Source organism: Lactuca sativa, chromosome 5 (genome assembly GCF_002870075.4).
Source record: "Lactuca sativa cultivar Salinas chromosome 5, Lsat_Salinas_v11, whole genome shotgun sequence".
Lineage (NCBI taxonomy): Eukaryota > Viridiplantae > Streptophyta > Magnoliopsida > Asterales > Asteraceae > Lactuca > Lactuca sativa.
The window spans coordinates 306,232,441-306,239,711 of NC_056627.2; positions in this window are offsets into that span (position 1 = coordinate 306,232,441).

Consider the following 7,271-nt stretch of genomic DNA (forward strand, 5'->3'; position numbering starts at 1 on the left):
GAGAGGTATAAAATAAGAAATACTTCATATTCATACATATAGGTCACACTTGAAGTGTGTTACATTACAGGTTTTCTTTGGAAAATTTGACCCTCCTAGGGGTCTCCGATTACAGACACAAAAGGGAAACAAGGAAAAACTTTTATCCGAAATCCTAATTTATAACAAAATTGTTGGGGCTCGAACAAGTCCTACTTGCGGCGTTTGGAGCTAGATTCGGAATCTGACCGTTTGACTCCCATTAGTCGCCTCTCGAGATCTACTTGTTGTTCCTTCATTTCTCTGATTTCTGCCAGAGCCGTTATCATTTGGTTCTGAAGTGTTCCCGTGTAGATTTGGGTATTCTCATGTAGTCCTTCCAAACGGCGGATGTCAGCGGCGTTACCTTGGGTAGTAGCATTGATCTCGCGAACTCTGGCTACTTGTTGGTCCGCCTGGTAGTTCTGGTTAGCTATGGCATTCACGACGACAGGTAGTGCTCGATCAGCTGAGCCTCCCCCACTGACATTGTAAAAATCTCGGCACATGCCGAAAGGAGGGAGTACACCTTGCTGGCGGCTCCAGTAGTAGAGGTGGCTTCCCCAGATGGGGATGGGTCCCGGTTGATATGGTCTAATTACGGGAGGATGAGGCATGGTAGGGTCGATTACTTCTGTTTCGGAGTCTGTCCCGCTAGAAACTTCCACGATCTCTTCGTCGACTTCGAATTCCTCTCCGACTTCGACTTCGAATTCTTCCTCGATAACCCCTTCGGGTTTCCTCGACCTCTTCTTCGATTTCCTCTGGGTCTTCCTCTGGGTCTTCTTCTATCCAACCGCCGTTGGCTTGGTTTGGGTAGTAGGGATCTCCTGGTAAATGGAATCCGGCCATTTGTCTGTACTAGGATAGATGTATGAGAACGTTATAAGAAAAGAAATTTCTATTTAACGACTTACTATTTTTAACTATAATTTTTATTGTACAACTATTTTTAATAATACTCCTATAATATTTCAACTTGGCGAAACTAAAATAATTTTGTATTTGGTAAGTTTTCGGCTTGTTGTCCACTACGACCATTCCTCGACGTACGTTGGTCAAATCCAGGATAAATATAGTTGATCAGGCTATATTTATTCTTGATCTGATTACATACCCCGAGGCTCAATCGTAGTGTCGTAACTTGCCTTAATACTTTTTTTTTTAAAAACTTGTTATGATACGAGGTTAATGCATGCTTGTAAAAATGTATATCTTTAAAAGAAAGTATTTTGTTCATGAAAATGTTTCATCAGAGGGTTTTTGGTCCCCTTTGTATTTATAGTTTGTATATCGTATGTGGTTCGATATACTTAGTTCACTATAAACAATGTTCTGATACCAATCTGTCACACCCCCAAACCAGAATGGCGGAAACATTCGGGGGTGGATGACTTCACGTAGTATCACAACCATTGAATATTGTAAAGAAAGTAACATAACCATCACATATATAATGAAAAACGTATGTTGTTGCGTTATACATATTAGCAAAAGAATATTACAATAAGATGATAAATGTTCAATAATAAAACATCCTTAGTGTTCCCATCTCCAAAAGCTGGTGGTTACCTGTATTACTGATTCCCTGAGAAATACAAGTGGTTTCGAAAAAGTGTCAACAATTAAGTTGGTGAGTTCATAAGTGTTTTGCATTGAAAAGTATGTCCTTTTTGATAGTAAATCGATGAACGAGGTTTTCCGAAAATCCAATATTTTCTATAAATGATTTGAAAAGTTTCCCGTGTTGGAGTGCGTTTGTGTTTTCCATACTTGAATAATAGTGATAAAATTTGTGTTAACGATAAAATGGAAAACTGAAATGCATATATGAATCTCATAAACCAAACTTGTTTTTATACTTTTATGTGAGTTTTATAACCATACTATTGACACTGACGGCCTGTAACAACATTCTTCAGGTGTTGTAGTGTTATGACATTTGTCACCCCAGACCTGCCGGTCTAACTATAGCTAATAGTTTAGGTGCGGGATTGTCAATCCCGTATAGATCTATACACAAGTATCACGCTCTCTCTCCAAGAGATTATGGTATATAATACAGGACTTGAAATGCATATATACGAGTACGTTGAAGTTTAAATGTCTCACATTACTTGGTATAAAAAGATTTACGATAATAAAGACTTTACTTCTTTTGAAAGTATTTCATTTGTCGAGATGTATATGTAAATGTATGAATAACTGGAATACAATGCTCATTATAGTTTCTCAAAATTATGTTCCCATTTGGTAATAACAACTTGGTAATAGAATAGCCCTTTAAACATAAAGTTATTTTTGTATCGAAACCCTATAAGAACGATAATATAATTATGTTTATAAAATGATACTTTGATTCGTAATGTACTTGTATTCCCCCCACCATAAAACGTGAAAAGAATTGAAAAGTAGGGGTATGAACTCACCCGTTAAGTTTGGAGAGAGGGGCTAGAGTTGAGCAGAGTTTCGACCGCGGAAAGTTGCGTCTTCGGGTTCTCGGGAATCTCTGCAGCGTAGATCCTTCGTCGGGAGCTCGAGTGCGGAAACCAAGGTAAGAAAATGGTCTCTGGAGCTGGGAGAATGGCTGAGGAATTGTGAAGGTGTGCCAAAACTCGAAGCTCATGCCATCTATTTATAGTGCTGGAAGAGTGAGTACGCGGGGCGTAATTTTGGAGTACGCGGGGCGTACTCACGTACGCAGCACGTACCTCGTTACGCTGGGCGTAAAAATGAGTCATGGCTTACGACTCCTGGCTAGCTAAGCGTAGCTTGGGCGGGCCGATGGGACTCGACTCTGGGTCTAGTACGCGGGGCGTACTCCCAGAGAACGCGGGGCGTAATCCGACCTGTCCTCTTCTAAATTCCATAACTTTCGCATACGAGCTCCGTTTTTCGTGTTCTTTATATCCACGTGTAGGTGAGATTATGTTTTACAACTTTCATTTACACTCCGTCGGCTAGTTTTGACTTTATTTTTGGCTTTCGAGTGTTTACAATGCTTTTGGGAAATATAGGGTTGTCACAATATATATATATATATATATATATATATATATATATATATATATATATATATATATATATATATATATATATATATATATATATATATATATATATATATATGTATATCCATCACTAAGTTTGATGAATACTTAAATCTAAACTTTTAGATTCGAAATAAAGTATAAGTATCCTCTCCTTAGTATAGCGAAATGACATTTCAACCTTTGCAACTTTGCAAATTATAACTTTGTTAGTATTTCCAACTCGCAACACTTACCATAATAATTATGCTCCCACTAGCATAACAATTATTTTATTACTAGCATAACAATTATTTTGTTACTAGCATAACATTTATGCTCCCATTAGCTTTGACATGTATCCAAAATCAACTGAACTTCTCGAAATCAATACTTTATTGATTTTCTTACCATAGTTCAGATTTTTTATACGAGATGCTTTGATAAGCCTTTATCTAAGCTCATACACCTTTTATTAGAAAGCCCATATGTGTGTCTAAAATATTTCAGAACCTACATTAGTAAGTTCCAAATGTTCAAACTATTTTCCATTTCTTACAACTCGAACTATAAAGAGGGATGCCATAATCATAATCGAATTTAAGAACACAATTTACACAACTACTATCTCCTTAAGATCTACTTAGTGAAAGCGTTTCCTCACAATCATTTTCATGAATTGTAGAGAAACCTTATGACACTTAAATTTTATGGTGTATGTATTCCTATCTATGTGAATATGTCATTTCCAACCGTTACCATAAGATAAGGTCTCTAACAACCTGAACCTCATATGGACTGAACTTGTTTAATCTTAATTTCTTGCCACTTGGCAGCACAAGGGCCTACCATGTCTTTCAAGTTGTTTAGCAACTCACCTATACTGGTTAGTGAACTTTCACTAATCAAGGCGCTTAAGACTCCCACTCATTTCTTGACATATACGATTCACTTGTCAAGAAAGACTCCTTGAAAAACAAATATTCAGGAGTTAGTGGAGATTCTTATCAACAATGACACTTCATATAATTGGTCTTAGTTGGTCTTTGTCTTATCTAAACATCACAACTACCAATTTCAAATGTACATGAACAAGAAAAATTTCCACTCCACATCCTATTAGGTGCTATAAACTTGATTAAGATATGTCATTAAAGTCACAATCTTGGATTATAAGACTTGATTTTGGAACGAAGTATGATTCACTTTTTTTATTTAACCATTTGAACAATTCCCGATACCTCCTGTTATCCATACAAGTGCACTAAGGATTCGTTAGAGGATCAATTGTGATATGGTTTTCATAATCTTTAAGATTATCATAAAACACGATACTAAAGTACTCTCCTTTCCTTTCAGATTGGAGAAACTTTTATCTTTCAGCCTGTTTGATTCTTCTTATTCGTCCTGCTATACATTGAAACTTTTTAAATGATATAGAAATACACTTAATGTTATAAGCATAACCATAATTACTAAACTTTTAGTAAATCATGAAAAATAGTCTCATCATTATTACTGGTGGACCCAACCAGCGCACAACAATTTGTACTAGATCCCCTAGTCTTTCGCATGACTCACATTTATATGTGACAAGGAATTAATCTTAATTTCCCAAAGATAAAGATTCTCCTTCATCACATAATACAAGTTTCATGATTCGAAGTTTATGTCCAATTGAAACTTGGTGATGAGAATCTTTCCTTATTTAGTAAATTTAGACACTACCACAAATGAAAGAATCAAATCTATATTGCTAAAATAGAAACATACAAACATCAATTTTTACAAATGTCATTGCAAGTAATTATAAAATAAGATAAAATAAAAAATTTTCTTTATTTACAAAATGCAGAAAACTTTTCCTTACAATGCAAGTACATATGAAAACTATGTTTCTAAATATTCCTAAGCAATCTATCATAACTCCTAAGCAGCAGCTCCAAAATCTGATGATCGAACCATGAGATCGAAATCCATCTCTTCACAATCAGACACAGCTCACTCTTCCTTTAAGCTTCCTTTCTCTTCTTCGATCCTACAAAATATCAAAATGTGATCTCATCACATCATGTATTAAGAATCTTCGATGGGAACTTAATAGAGTTAGATAGTGGACTTACCTGAAGCAGAGTCATACATTTTGACTTTACCAACTTATGGTCGTTAAGGTAGATATGGCAGCTTCGCATCCAATGCCCCTTCTCTTAGCTGTAGAAGCAAACAGATTCTTTCAGAATAGCATACAGGACAATCTTAGACTTAGCCTTTACCTTTCCCTTGAGAAGAGAGATCTTTTCTGGACTTCCAATGTTTCCATTATCAATGTCCATGGAAGTTTGGGAAGTAGATCTTCGAATCAAATTTGCATTACTAGTGCGCCAAATCATTGCGGATTCAACAGCAATTAGCAAATAGGTAAGATCGATAAGGGTCACACCGTGGTCTATAATATAGTAATCTCTAATGAACTCACTATATGACTTTGGAAGTGATTGAAGAACCAAGTCAACAACCAATTTCCTCGAGACATCGACTCCCAACATTACAAACCTGTCAATGTATGACTTCATCTCTAAGACGTGTGCACACATAGACCTTCCATCTTGGTGTTAGCTTGCCAATAGGGTTTGAGTGACCATGAACTTTTCAAGTCGACGAACATGTGAGTCAGGGAGAATAATTGGAGGAGGTGGAGGAAGTGAAGAATAATTTCTATCTTCATTGAAGTGTGGAACATCATCCTCATGAGGGAAGCTATTTTCAAAAGATTCGGGAAGACCACAATTGTCAGAATTAGACATCTATAAGGGAGATAATCAATTTAGTTGATTTAAGTCCTTAATATAACACAGAAAATGGAATATTAAAGTTAGGACCCAACACAATATTCTACAATTCGGAAGAAGGATGTCGTAATCCAATTGCAAAATATTTGAAGGTAGGTAATGACGATTTACCAATTTCCATGATGAAAAACGAAAACAAATATTAGGATTTTAAATTAATTCAAATTCCTAGATTCTTTTGAGATTCGTTGAACTTTTCAATGGCATGATCTAATCTCTATTATGCCCTTTCAAGTTTGTGACTGGGATACCGAGGATCACAAACAAGGTGTGAATAACCATGCAAATTAGTTTGGTACTCTCGATGTAATTAATCACCTAATCAATGTTCCGGTTAACCGCACACACTCCACTGATCAATGATAATTTACAAGAATCTCATTGCCATCCTTCATTAGTCCACATTAGTGTGCCGGTTTATAGGCAATTTCATTATACCCCCCTTATACACTAGCTTCGTAAATGAGGCCTACTAACGGTAAGACTGGCTTTTAACTTATATATATATATATATATATATATATATATATATATATATATATATATATATATATATATATGTATGTATGTATATACATATATATATATATATATATATATATATAATATATTAGGCTTTTAATTTTACATAGTATAAGGTTTAATCTTTTAAATAAATTAGACATTTAATATAATTAAACTTAAACCATTTAATTATAGATTTATTAATACACTATTAATTAATCTTTTAATTAACTATTAACAAAGCCATCATTAAAACCTTTCAATTCTAAATTGAAGTTATGAAGCCAAACGGTTTGGTATTTAACATTACATAATTGAGACTTTTCAAATTCCTAAACTTGAGTATAAGTATTGAAACTCTTTAAAACCTTTTGGATTCCAAAACTTGATGGCAAGTTTTGTAACTCTCTTTGTTCCATAAAAGAGACGTTCCAAGTTCCATAACTTGAGGAAAGGTTATGAAACTCTTCAAAGCCATTAAGATCAAATTTTAAACTAATAAAATAATCATATAATTTTATCTTCTACCAATTGGACCTAATACTACTCATATAGCTAGATAATACACATCATATTCTAGAAACAATTAATTTATCACATAAACAAGTCACTATCTCAAAATTTTGACAACATAATCACAATTCAAAATTTACAAATATTTAGTTTACCATATAATTTAGTAATTATCTTAAATTTTGACCATTATCTTTTAATTTAGATGAGGATCATGTTATGCCCCGGTTTTTTCTCGGTACGTTTAGTTCTTTTCAATTAATTATTCATGTATCCTTGGGTTAATTTATTTAACCAAGGTCTGAATTCTTATGTTATTGGACTCTTTTGATCATCTTGTAAACTTCTTTTACTAAGG